Consider the following 14,073-nt stretch of genomic DNA (forward strand, 5'->3'; position numbering starts at 1 on the left):
GAGAGTGTGAAGATAGATACATGGTCTACTTCCCGGTGCAGCCACTGGCTTCAGCCTTGCGGGGCACATTCCCGTCCTCTGCAAAGTGAGGTGCTCTTAGACAGCCGCCTGCCCCATCCTTCACGTGCTCTGTACTCTCCTGGCCTGGCCCCGCTCTCGGAGACTGGGCTTCACACGCCGCATGATATCCGTTTTATCAGTGTGTGTCAGGCCTGACCCAAGGTGTGTAAAGATGAAAAAGCCCCAGTGGCAGAGTGGGTGAAGGGTTGGGTCACTGATGCCCGACCATTCTGTGGGAGGAAGAGGAGGCTGTCTGCTCTCAGAAAGCGTCACAGCCTGGGAATCCCCCAGGAGCGGTCCTCCTCTGTCCTCTAGGGTCGAATGGCGTTGCAGTAGACTTGATGGCTGGGAGGGAAGATTGACAGCTTCCACAGCCCAAAGGGGAAGTTCGACCTTGGTCTTTGGTGTTGCTGTAAGACCTGGCTGCATTGCAGTGGATTTTGATGAGTGTGAGTGTGTGAAGACGGCCTGGCTCTGCGGCCATTGATTCTCCACAAGCACAGTTAGCGCTCTGGAATTCCCATTCTTCTCCAGGCTGCCCAGAGTTGGTTCAGATCCACTTAGCCATGGCATTTTTCATCACCTCAGATGCATGTGAGAGTTGGACACTGAGTAAGGAAGACCAAATAATGGATGCATTTGAATTGTGGTACTGGTGGAGAATACTGAATGTCCTGTGGACTGCCAGAAAGACAAACAGATCGGTCTCGGAAGATGTGCAGCCAGTATGCTCTGTAAGAGGCGAGCATGGTGAGACTTCGACTCACCTATTTCTAAATCTCATGTCGCCAGGAGAAACTCGTCTCTGGAGAAGGACATCCTGCTTGTAGAGGGGCCGGGACAAAGAGCAAGGCTCTCAACACAATGGATTGACAACGAGGCTGCAACAAGGTGCTCAAACATCGGAACAGTCGAGAGGATGGTGTGGGATAGTTCCTTTCCCTCTGTTGTCCCTGGAGTTGCTTTTATGTATGGATTGTGATGAGTTGTATGAACCCCTAATAAAAAAAAATAAAATAAAAATCAACTTGTCAGCACTTCACTGTGACATCCTGTGCCCAACTCTGCAAAGAGCTTCCATCTTTACAGAGTCTCCCTGGACAGGTATTTTAGGCTACCCTGATCTGTAGCTGATAGAGAGAAGCTCAGAGATCGTGAGTCATGTAGCCCAAATTGGAAAGCTAATTAGTGGATGAGCTAGAATCTGAACCGAAGTTCGTCTGACACTGAAGAATAGACTGAAAATTCCCAGGAAGACTGGCACTCCACAGAACAAATAAACAGGTGCAGGGTGTGTTTGTTACTGCAGTTGGGTTGGCTCCAACTCAGTGCTCCCTTACGGGCAACAGAATAAAAACATTGCCTGGTGCTGTGCCATCTTTGTGATTGTTGGCATGTTTGGGTCCCTGGTTGTAGCGGCTGTGCCAATCCATCTCTTACGTTTTTCTCATCTCCACCGACTCGCTACCCAATGCCAGACTCTAGTGGTGGATCTTTCCTGATGGCGTCCAGTCAATCAGCTGCAGGCTTGCCACCTTGCTCCCAAGGAGCCTGTTCGTGTATCTATCCTAAGACTGATTCGTTTGCTCATCTGCAGATCCGTGGTATCGTCGGTATTCTTAACCAAAACCACAGTTCAGACCTATCAATTCTTCCCTCTGTTAGCGTCCAGCTTTGGCATAAGTGAGAGGTGATTAAAAGGTCGGGACTTGGGCCAGGCAAGTCCTCAAAGTGACGTGTTTGCTTGCAACACCTTAAAGAGGTCTTTTGCAGCCGTTTCGCCCACTGCAAGAGCCTGTCATTTCATTTCATGACCGATCAGATCATCGATGTTGATTGCCAATCCAGATAGACTGAAGTCATCCACAACTACACTATCTTGCGAGGTTACGAGGCTGCTCATCAGTCTGGATGTAAGAAGTTTTGTTTTCCTCGTCGACATATTTGGGCCTATCCTAGCATTTCCCTCCAATCCTCATGCAGCACTCTTTTCCCGCTGGGATTATTTTGTCCAGCACACAGATACGGGGATTCAACACGTCCTTACTCCTTTTGAATCTAGGAGCGTGTCAGAATGATGTAAATGAAGACGAAGCACTGAGATAAGGGGTCTGATGGGAGGTGACTCTAGGGACCTTCTTGAGGAGTTAGGTCTGCTGGTTTCGCATGAGACTACATGTGCCTGCTTTCTGGGGGTAAGCTTGAGGTCGGAACGAAATAAATAGGATGAGTAACATGTAAGGCGCTGAAGGCGATGGAGGGTGGCTGTGGAGGTGGTTTTCGGAAGGCACAGTTGCTTTACAACTCTTGACCGCGCCTCTGCTCAGCTGGGTGTGCACGGACCTCACCGAGCCTTTGCAGGCTCCTTTTCTGCCCCTTCCTCCACAGACCCTCCGCTTCAGCCCTAGCAGATTTCTTTCCTGTCTTGCTTCTTCCATCCCTCGTTCCTTCCTTGTCCCTTCCTCCATTTCTCACCCATTTCCCCTTTTTACATTATTTTACTCATTTACCGATTCAGTGATCATAAAAGTGTTGTTTAAGGAACTGTACCAAATTCTGGAGCGAGACAGACCTCTTCACGGAGATCACGATGATCAGAATGCATACAGTCCACAATTCATTGTATTTTTGTGTATGAAATCCATTGTGACAAATGTTGTTTCACCTGATGACAGAGACCAGACTAGGGTGTCTGTTTGCCGAAGGTGAAGTGTGAGCTGGGTTTAAGGATCAGTCCCCAGGTGGTTCAGATGGTTAGCACTCTGGGCTGCTCACTGGAAGGTTGAAGGGTCAAGTTCATCCAGAGGCACGCAGGAAGAAAGAGGGGGCAGCCCACTTCCCAATATCCAGCCCCCGCCAAGCCTGTGGAGCAGTTCCACTCTGACACACGGCGTGGACACTGTGGCACCTTTCGCTTTTAAAGAACGAGGTGGCATGTGTCCGGTGCACAGAGGAGTTGGGCTGTCTGAGCAGAGGCCATTCCATGTGCCCAAGAAAGCATCAGGTACCTGGAGAGTGGAAACTAGTGTTGGGCAAAGTTGACTTGAGCAGTTCCTGCGACATGGCGGTCCCTCTTCCCTCACCTAGTCATGCATTTTGCATTTCTCTCCCACAGTCCCGGGCTTCTCCTTTGACTGTCTCTCCTGTTTCCTTTGGCTTCTTTGCTGAGTCTCCTGATGCAACTCTTCATTGTGGATTCTGACAGTTCCTCTCCTGCTCTGCTAACCACTTTAAAAAATAGGCATTAAAAGCCTTCTGTGGGTCTCCCGCTATGTTACGGCTCCCGTGCTGTGTGAATCGACGCTCCCTGCCCAAGGATGGTGCCCCACCGCTGCGCCCAGAGGCTCTGAGACTCACAGGGAAAGGTTGGCACCAGGGCTGTGCTGACTGACAGCTGGGCTTCTGCTACCCAGGGCTCACCGCCCTCCGCGGGCCTGCCTGCAGCAAAGGGCTCGGTTGAAGGTCACTTGCTCACAGACTGCCTGCTGGGGAACAGGACACAGGCAGCTCCAGGAATCTAGGAGCAGGTTCATGCTGACTCTCCATGAGTCCTCATCCCGGGGGCCAAGTGATGCCTGCCTGCCTGTTTCGCTTGCACGTGGTTCTCCAGGCTACTCCTGAGTGCAGGTGGGGACAGTTCTAGCCACTGTATCCTGTGTCCCAGCATCCGCTCCCAGGCACCATGCTGCTGTCTCACTCTGCTGAGCCCTGGGATTCCATCTGTACCCGGGGCCAGGTCCCCAGCTTGTCCCTAGACCTGATGAGAACCCTTTCTTCCTGGGCCTGAAAGTCTGCATTTCCGTTGTGTTAATCTCCACAGAATGGGCCCTGATGGCACCTTCGAATAGGCTTTGGGTTGCCAGCCCAAGGTCAGCGTTTCAGACCCACGGGAGAAAGAGCAGGCTGTCTGCCCCGGCCCATGATTGCTATGAATCGGAACTGATGCGGTGGCGGTGGGTGTTGGCTTCCATGTTGCGCTGCACACCACACACCTGATATTTCAAGCGCACTGGCTGCTCCACAGGATAAAGATAAGGCTCCTGCTTCAGTAACAACTTAGCGTCTTAGAAACCTTCCCGGAGTCGCTTTGAGTCAAAATCGACATAACTGTAGTTAACTTACAGGGGACCGACACAGGGACTCCCGGGTGGTGCGAACCACAAACTGGAAGACCTGATGATCTCCATCCATTACTGTGAACCTCTGTGCTACCTGAGCCTCACAGCGGGGCCTGAGTCCCAGTTGACTTCTCGACAGCCAGTTGGTTCATTTACACAGACACCTTGGAGCTACTTGGCTCAGGGTCTGACACGCTTCCAAGTCTGGTCCCACCGCCTGTGTGCTCAACTCACTACAGCTACCAAGGCCCCAGGCGGGTGGGGTGGGCATTATATTGTGAGAGTTTCCATTCCCCAATTCTGCCCCCTGTATAAAAGTCAGGAACCCAGAAACCAGCTTCAGTCTTCATCTGAGTCACTAGTAAGAATAGCAGTTAAGGTTACAGTGACTGTTTTTGGCCAGGTACAGTGCTTAAGCACTGTAGAAGTAGCCCTTGCAGGCCCACCATAGTTATGTGAGAGAGATGCTCTGTGCCCTCCAAAGCTTGCTTGCTTAACCACCCTGTGCACTCTTTCCTGCGTGTCTCCTCTGGCCTGTGTCCTCTTGTCCTGGTCCGTGCTCTCTGGCAGGGTCTTGGCGAGTCCACTTCAGCTACACTTTTTGAGTTCTTGTGGACAAATCTTGTTACAGCCTAACCCCTTCTTCCCGGCCCAGCCTGTGTGACTAATTGGAGGGTGTGCAGTTCAGCCTCAAGATGATTGTAGAACAGATTCAAGGATGCTGAAAGGACCACTGGTATTAAATCACATACCTGGCAGCCTGTGAGTGCTTATTGGATAATACCTTAGCTATCCTGAGGACTTTCAAGAGGTTACAGGAAGAAGAGGCTTCCTCATGGGTTAGCTCACTGACTGCCCACATTTGAATACTCACCTTACCACAGACGAGACATGTAACCAAGGGAAGTCACTTATCTTCACTGTGCCCCAGTTTTGTCATCTGCAAAGTGGGCACTATAATAGCCCCTACCTCACAGGGTTGTGGTGGAGATTAAATGGATGAATTGGTGTAACACATTGCTGCAGACAAGAAGAATTAAGTATTTGATGATGATGATGGTGAAGGAGAATATGACCATAGAACCCCTACCTCAAGAAGCTATTTTAGTCTAAAAAAGGAGACAGTATCACAAAAAAAAACAATGGGACTATCTACAATTAAATGGTAGCTCAGGGGATGAGTTTCCCGGATGGTACATTTTCATAAAATGGTTATCAAAGCAAATAATTTCAACACGAATAATTTTGGGGGAAACAGGAAGGCAGAGTGGAAGTGGGACTTAACTGGAGCTTTAAGAATGAGTGGGCTGACATCCCCCCCACCCACCCCCTGGGGGAAGACTAACAGAAACCATGGGGGAAGGTTGACAGCAGTCAGTGTGAGATATGAAAATAATAATTTATAATCTAGCAAGGAGTCATATGGGTTGGGGGGTGGGGGGAAGAGGACCTAATACCAAGGGCTCAGTAGAAAGTAAATGTCTAGAAAAGAATGATGGCAACATACATACAAATATGCCTGATACAATGGATGTATGGATTGTGTGGATAAGAGCTGTGAGTGTCCCCAGTAAAACGATCTTTTAATAATAATAATAATAATAGCTAAAAAAAGACAAGGAGGAGTGGGCTGGAGAGCGGGAGTGCGGCGGGAGTGGTGGTTTATCTTCGTGACAGCACGGCTGCTTCCTTCAGTGGGGTTGCTGTGACTGGTTTCCATCACTCGTCATTCAGACTTCCGCCCAAAAAGATGTGCGGCCAAGATTCTGGGCTTTAGTTAAAGTCTTCCCCACCTTAGCTCATGCTGGTCATGGGAGTGGGGTAGGAGTTATCCTTGTGAAGCACAGCATGGCTTGGAGAATGATTTAAAAGATGGCGTCTATGAGTGGAGCTTGCCCGGAGCCAGATTTTCACTCAGGAGTTGAGTCAGGCAGCAGAATAAAGACTCGACCCCCATAGACTAGAAACTGGGGAGAGATGCTAGATCGAGGTGATTTGGACTGGAAGCTAGAACGAAGAGCCCAGAAATGGGAGCAGCAAGCTGTGAAGGGCTTCCGTTGATCAATTAAAGCCAGTTCATTCACACGAAGGCATCCCATTAAGTGACTCGGCGTCAGGTGGGGCATCAGCATTCTGGCAGAATGGCCACCAGACAACTGGGTCTTCAAAGGAGAGCTGGGGTTCGAAGGATCCACGTCTGGAGGTTATGATTCGGTGGGGTGACATGAATGACCTCTGAAAGCTGTTGTCAGATTCCGGGGGGTGGGGGGGACACTCTGAACTTTAACTGTGTGGGAGACATCGTATGAGGCTGAATGGCGAGTATATCTTTCTTTCAAACTGTATTGAGTGCCTCCTGTGTCTGAGGTGGCCTGAGTTTCTGAAGTTATGGTGGGCACAGAGGTGGCTCAGCCATGCATCTTACTTTTGAGACACTAATAGTCAAAAAGATAGGATAATCCCATTCACGAATATCCAATTCTAGAAAGCAGGCAGCTTCTGAGATCCAGGGAAGGCAGAGATAAAGCACATAGGAGTGATGGCTTCCATCGGCACATGGTAGCTCACCGGTCCACCGGCGGCATTGGAATTAGAAACTCTCCCGGGTCAGGTTTCTGCTCCACTACCTGAGAGATGGTGTGACCTTGGGCAGGTTATTTATAACACTGTCATCTATGAAATGTGGATCAGAATAGTACCTGCCTTAAGGCATTATTGAGGATTAGATGAGCTAGTGTTTGCCAATTGCACTTAATAAATGACACAAACCAGAAGCCCAGCGCCACTGAGTTGTTTGTGAGTGCTGTAAAGCGCTGTAGATCCGAAGATTTACATCTTTAAGCAAGACACGACCACATCTTTCTCCCAAGGAGCTGCTGGTGGGTTTAAACCACTGACCCCTGAAGACCAGTAGCCAACCACTATGCTGCCAGGACACTTTCAGTAAACAATAATCTGCAAAACCAAACAAAAACTCACTGTGACTCATAATCACCCTACAGGGCAGAGTAGGGTAGCCCTGGTGGGGTTTCAAGACTATAAAATACAGCCTCGTGTTTCCTCTTCGAAGGGGCTGGTGGTCTGGAATTACTGACCTTGTGGTTAATGCTTAACCCACGATGCCATAGGAGCTCCTGAATAATAAATAGTAAACCAAATAACCAACTCACGGCAACCCTCAGGACAGCGTAGAACTGCCCCTGTGAGTTTCTGAGAACTAGACCTTGACAGAACTAGAAGTCCCATCTTTTTCCCGAGGAGCGGCTGGTAGTTTTGAACCACTGACCTTATGGTCGGCAGCCCAACTTATAACTGTACCACCACCAGTGTTCCTCTAATAGCCATTCATTAATTCCAATCGATGTTTTCATACTCCAAGAAAGCAGAGATCCAGAGCATAGTCACTGCTGGGGGTGGGGTGGACATGAGAAGTAACTGAAAACAGAAAGAAACAAAATGGACAAAGCAGTGTAAAGGGTGAATAACGAATGAATGGTTGAAGATTTGCCAGGCTGAGTACCTTCCATCCTCTTTGGGCGTCCCTGCTGGGTTGTGCCTACCTCCCCTAGAGCTCCAGGACACCAGCTTCAAGATCGGCCCCGATTGCTTCTGGAAGTCAGATAATCCACACCCAGTGCACCGATTGGGGGGGGGGGCATCTTCATGCATGGCATGCCGTGGGACAGAGTAGAACGGCCCCATAGGGATTCTGGGGCTGTAAAGACTCATGGAAGCAAGTGACCTGATGTGTCTCCATCTCCTGAAGAGCAGCTGATGGGGTCCAATCCCTGATTGGCCAGCAGCCAAGTGCTTTAACCACCGTGCCACCAAGGGTCCTTGGTAACAAAGATATGCTAACGGGAGTGGATTCTGCTGGTGAAAGTGTGTGTCGGTTACCCTTAGAGTGGGAGATCCGCACTGTCCATGAAACATATCGGTGAGCAGGAGGAGGTGAATGAATGGCCCCATTAGTCTCCACCCTCGAGCAGCATGCACACACGCTCAGGGAAGCAGACTCATGAGGTTTCAGTATAATATTGTTTAAAGACACACATGTTGGGAATAAGACCAAATGTTTATCCACAGTGGCTGGGAAAGACAATGGTGGGTACACCTGATAAGGTGCTAGAGGGCAGTAGTTGGTCCATGGTAGGTGCCTCTTTTTCCCTGTGGGGAGATGGGATTGAATCTGCATCTCTTGGGCTGCCACTGCCCTCCTGTCACGGGAGGATTGCATGTTAACAGGTTTCAGGGGGAGCTTCCAGACTAAGATGGACTAAGAAGAAAGGATTGATGATCTATGAAAGTCGACCATTTAAAATTCTGTAGATTCTTGAGCCAACCCATTTGTGTGTGGGGTCACCATTGAATGTCACTGTAACAGCTTTGAGTTGTGGGGTCACCATTGAGTGTCACAGCATCATGACAGCTAGGAAGCATGGGGGAAAGTGCTAGATCTCGGTAGGGCTCAGGCTTTAGAACATGGAGACTCAAAAGGAGGCCTGTCAAACTCTTCTTTAGTAAGTGCAACATATTATAAGAAAAGGGCTTTCTGGATAAATTGAAGGGCCTTCACAACGTTTGTGGGAAAAATGGCATTAAATGATCTTGGATTTTTTTTCCTAGAAAAGAAGCACCCTTGTATATGTAGGGTGTCATTTCTGTGAAGTATACACATCAGCATTTATAATTAGGCGTCTCTGTGTGATGTAAATCGGGAAGCATTCAACTGCTGGCCAGAAGGCTAGTGGCTCGAACTTGATTGGCGTCAGCGACGTTGGCCATGACCTATGGTAGAACCTGTGAGAGACAGAAGTCAATGGTACTGCCTTCTTGTCTGGGTCTTACAAAGGTTTCCACCTTTGAATAGGTATGGTCTTACTGCTTCTTTTCATTCTAAATTTTAGTGGGACACACTTGAGTTTTCCTTCTCCGGCAGCTTCCCGCCTTGCACAGTTTTTGACATGTGGTAAAAAGCCTAGAAGGATCTACAGCAAAATGATAGAAATACTTCCCTCCTGGGTAGGGCAAGGTTACTGGTAGGAGAGAGAAGAAGACACAAAAGGAATTTGAGCTTTGCAGGTACTCTCTGAGTTCTCAGGAGGATGTGTTCAGAGATGATTGTATAATTGTAAACATTTTAAAAATTGATAATTATTAAGTAACATTAGGAGGCCTGACATGTTCACACCCCCACCCAACACACACACACACGCACACACACACACACACTCCCATATCCTCACCTCCCTTCTGGGCACCTTGCAGAATGCAGACTGTCAAGCTCGTCTTTAGCAAGTGCAGCAAACCCTGGAAAGGCCGTACTCGGTCTGCTCTCCTGCACTGGCCCTGCATCAAACTAGCGACCAAGTCTGTTTTATGAAAATTTGCAAACCATGACAAAGAAGCCACCTGGTAAAAGGCGGTTCCGCAGTTTCACGGGGGATGATTTAATGCTCCTCCAGCCCTGCCTGGCCTGCACACATGTCCTAAATAAAAACGAGCCACCTAGAAATATAAATAACATTTTCTGGAAATGGAGGTCCTGTTTATCTTGGTTTCCAAAATGGGCATGCGAATGCCCATTTCAAATTTACATTTAGACAGAAAATCGCCATTATCTCAATTTCATAAGAAGGAAAAAAATCAACCCACGGCGGATGATTTCAAGTGGACAGCAACAACCTCCCAAGCTCCCCAGCCAGGCAGGTCTATGAACCACTGAGACGAAGACGAGCCGTCAGTCCGACCTGCGTTCATGTGTAGATTGGTAAATGACTGATGGGGACACATAGAAACTGCAGCACATCAAAACGAATGCTATCATAGTAATACTAAGGTTTGCACAGACTTGATGTGTTGGCAAGCATGCTTTCTTACCTCTCGGTACTTGAAACGCCACGTTTCTGCTAGCTGTGTAGTTCAAATACTCTCCTTTTACAGATTAGATGCTGAATTTCAGCGAGCTTTAATAGATTTGTCTAAGACAGAATGAATGTTTTCATCATAATATTTATCACTATCATGTGCTGTAGGATTTTACATATTTTTATTCCGGTCCCTTCAGTGTAATTTGAATCCAAATACCAGCACAGTTCTTCAGAGAAATGGAAAAGCGAATCACCCAGTGTGTATTGAAAGGAGAGAAACCCAGAATAAACAAAATACTATTAAAAAGCAGGAGGTTTTTACTCACCGACGTTGAAACCTATTGCAGAGCCATGGTAATCAAAACACCTTGGCATTTTTATGACAGACAGATAGACCAATAGATTAAAACAGAAGACCCAGAAATATAGCCACTCATCTATAGGCAGCGGATTTTTGATAAAGGACTCAAACACATTACGTGAGGAAAGAGAGAATCTTTTTAATAAACGGTGCTGGAAAAATTGGATCTCCACTTACACAAGAATGAAACAGGAGCCCATTGCTCACACCGGGAACACAAATGAACTCCGGGTGGGTTAGAGGCCTAAATATAAACGTCAGCACCATAAGGATCATTAATGAAAAAACAGAGACCAGCTCAAGGAGCCCCAATACAAGACACAAATACACTACCAAACACAATGAAAACTACCCATGCTACAGACGGCAAAATAGAGGACCTGAGCCTTCTACAAATGTGACATTTATGTACATCAGATGACTTCATTAAAAGAGTAAAACAAGAACCCAGATTGGAAAAATATTTGGCAATTTAAAAAATCTATAGAAAACTAAAACATCTTAATAAAGGAAATTCAAATATCCCAATCAAAAATGGGCATCAGACATGAATAGGTAATTTACTAAAGTTGACACTTGGACAGCCAACAATCATAGGGAGAAATGCTCTCGTACATTATCCGTAAGAGAAACAAAAATTAAAACAACAATAAATAACCACATCGCACTGACACTTTGGGGAAAAATTTAAAAACCAAAATAGTAAATGCTGTAGAGCATATGCAGTGATTAATACGCTTAGACCTTGCTGGTGGGGTTGCGGAATTGTCCGACCATTCTGGAAAAACAGTATGGTGCTTCTTAAATGCAAATACAAATACCTTATGACCCTGTGATCTTTCTTCTTGGTATCTACCCGAAAGAAAGAACACAAACATGAGCAGACACATACACACTCATGCTTGTTGCAGCAATTTCCATAAGCATAAAAAGATGGAAACAGTCAAAAACACTATGTGTGGAGTAATGGATAAACAAACTCTGGTACATACACACAATGGAATATTATACATCTTTACAAGACAATGATAGGTCTGTCAGACACCTCCTGGCACGCACAGAATTGTAGGACATGCTCAGCAAAGTTGGTCAATCTCATAAAGATAGACATTCTGTGACACCATTAGTATAAAAGAAGAATGGGAGAAATGGTTTTCATACCAATATAAAAGACGTGATCCCAGGCTGGGGGGGAGGGAAGAAGAAAGAGACAAGATAAGATGTCAAGGAAGGAGGGTGGGTGGAACAGACAAAAAGAAGTAGAATAAAGAACCCTAGACACTAGGTGTAAACTGATAGGCTCTCAGGTTTGCATATCAAACTCCATACGGGATGGTTTTACTTATTTGTATGTGTTGCAGCCCACTAATAGAAAGGAATAATAGTAAAGAATAACAGGAAAAAGCGCGAAGGGTCAAGCGCTTTCAAAACCCTGCGGACTCGTTGTCCAACAGACCTAGCCACTGATGTGAGTGGTTGACCACGGAGGAGAAGTTAAACTGCAACGGGCTTGAGTTCTTGTGTGACACACAAGCTTGTGTCAAACGCACACAGGAAACATACTAAGACACATGTGTACTGGTCCAGCACCCTCACCAGAACAAAGCTTCCTGTGAGCTGGACCTCCGCCTGTTCTTTCCCTTGTCCAGACGTCTGTCTAGCACATAGTTAGAAAGCGCCCCATAAATAACCATTGATGGTGAGGGTAGCCGCACAACATGAAGAGTACAGTCACTGTCACTGAATTATACATGCGAACATTGCTGAAATGACCAAGTTATATCCCAATGAAAACTGCTGTTGACTGAATGGATGCATGTATTCATGAATGAATGAATGGGACCTGCGCGGACATGGCATGTAATTTACCTTGCTTTCTGCCACCTCGGCCACCCCCTAACCTCCCACAGTGGTGAAGTAGGGGTAGAATCTCCCCAAAGGAATACAAGGCAAAATCTGCTCATTCACTCTCTTTTGGGGGCAGGCAGAGCCTGTGCCACAGAAAGCCAGGGTGAGATTGGGAGAGTCGGTCGCTAACTACTGAAGGATCAGAACCTGGTGAGGAGGGGCCCAAGCAGCAAGGAAGAATGGCAGCAGCCTGACTTGGGTGGGCTTTCCAGGGAAAATCACATCTCCATTGATTGCTCTTGGATCTGACTTGGAATTTTCCCAGCAAAGGGGATGAAGGAGGCGGAAGGAACTACAAGTGCAAATGCTGAGCAAACAGGCGATGCTGTGCATGTGAGGACTGATGGATAATGGAATCTGGTGGTGTGAGGGGTGGTGAGGGATACAACTGAAGATGTGAGCAAGAGCCAGATCATGAAGGGATGTTGGGATCATACAGAAAGGTCTAGGCTTTGCCCGTGGGACTGTTGCGCTGTGTTAGTTTCATAAGCCATGCTTATGGCTGATCTTGAAGGATGGGTAGAGGTTTGCAAGGTGGTAGGAGGGACTTTGAGGAGGAAAGACCACTTACAAAGAAAGGGGGCATGAAGGGATTACCCATCAGTTTGTGCAAACAAGGATGGAGAAGATGGAAAGCTAGGCAAGCCAAATTATATCTGTATACCATACTATCCAAGAATTTGAACATAGGAATTTTCTTTGGTAGGCTTACACAGGGGCCCTGGTGGAATAGAAGTTAAGCATTAGGCTACCATATGCAAGATCAGCAGTTCGAAGCCACCAGCCACCCTGCAAGAGAAAGGCAGGGCTTTCTACTTCTGTAAAGAGTTATAGTCTCAGAAACTCACTGGGACAGTTCTTCCTTGTCCTAAAGGGTCGCTGTGTATTGGCATGGACTTGATGGCAGTGAGGTTTTTTGGGGGTTTTGTTTGTTTGTTTTTGGGTGGGGGTGGGGAGAAGGTGAGCTACAATGATAGAGAACCAGAAAGAACAGGATGGGGCTCTCCAGTCGACGTGAAGACAATGTGAGAGTGTGCAGTGCCCAGCATAGTAAACGTGTCTTCTGGTACCATTTTCCTCAGAAAATCATTTTTTCTGTCATTTGTTTATGATAAAACAATATCACCTACTGTGTTAGTCTGGGTAGACTAGAGAAACAAATCCAGAGACACTTACCTGTGTGTGAGAAAGAGCTTTATATACAAGAGCAACTTCATATAAAGAAAACATCCCAGCCCAGTCCAGGTGAAGGTCAAAAGTCCGATATTAGCCCATATATCCGATACCAGTATATAACTTCCTCTTCAGACTCATGCAACACATGCAATGATGCTGAATGCAGGAAGACCTCAGGCCAGTGGGTGGAAAGTCTTGTGGCTCCAGTAGTGGTGGAAGCATCTCTGCACTGGTGTGGGTCTCTACCTGGCTCCTCCAGCTCCAGGGCTCTAGTTCCATCAGTGTAGCTCCGTGTGTCTTGTCAGCAGGAAGATGAAGCAGATAGTGTGTGTCCCACCTTCAGGGAGGACAATAGGAGTTCCCAGAATCCTCAGGAGAAGGCCATGTCCACACAGAGGCCTCATTGGCTATGACCTGATTGACAGGCTAGACTCCACCTCTTTGCAAGTTGAGAGATTATGTAACCGCCACACCTACTTTGGGGATACTCAATCTCCAACCAACCTAGGAAGTCAGTTACAGAGATCTGTTTGGTCAGGGTTGAAGACCCTTCAAGACCGGAAAGTCCAGGTGTGAAAAA

General features: G+C 47.2%; 1 protein-coding gene across 1 annotated transcript in view; it reads left to right on the forward strand.

Annotated features, from left to right (window-relative positions):
* The window catches only part of CA10 (carbonic anhydrase 10), a 569,229-nt gene that overhangs the window by 26,942 nt on the left and 528,214 nt on the right, over window positions 1–14,073 (forward strand). The gene's annotated exons all lie outside the window — the stretch shown is intronic.

This window comes from Tenrec ecaudatus, chromosome 10 (assembly GCF_050624435.1).
Source record: "Tenrec ecaudatus isolate mTenEca1 chromosome 10, mTenEca1.hap1, whole genome shotgun sequence".
NCBI lineage: Eukaryota > Metazoa > Chordata > Mammalia > Afrosoricida > Tenrecidae > Tenrec > Tenrec ecaudatus.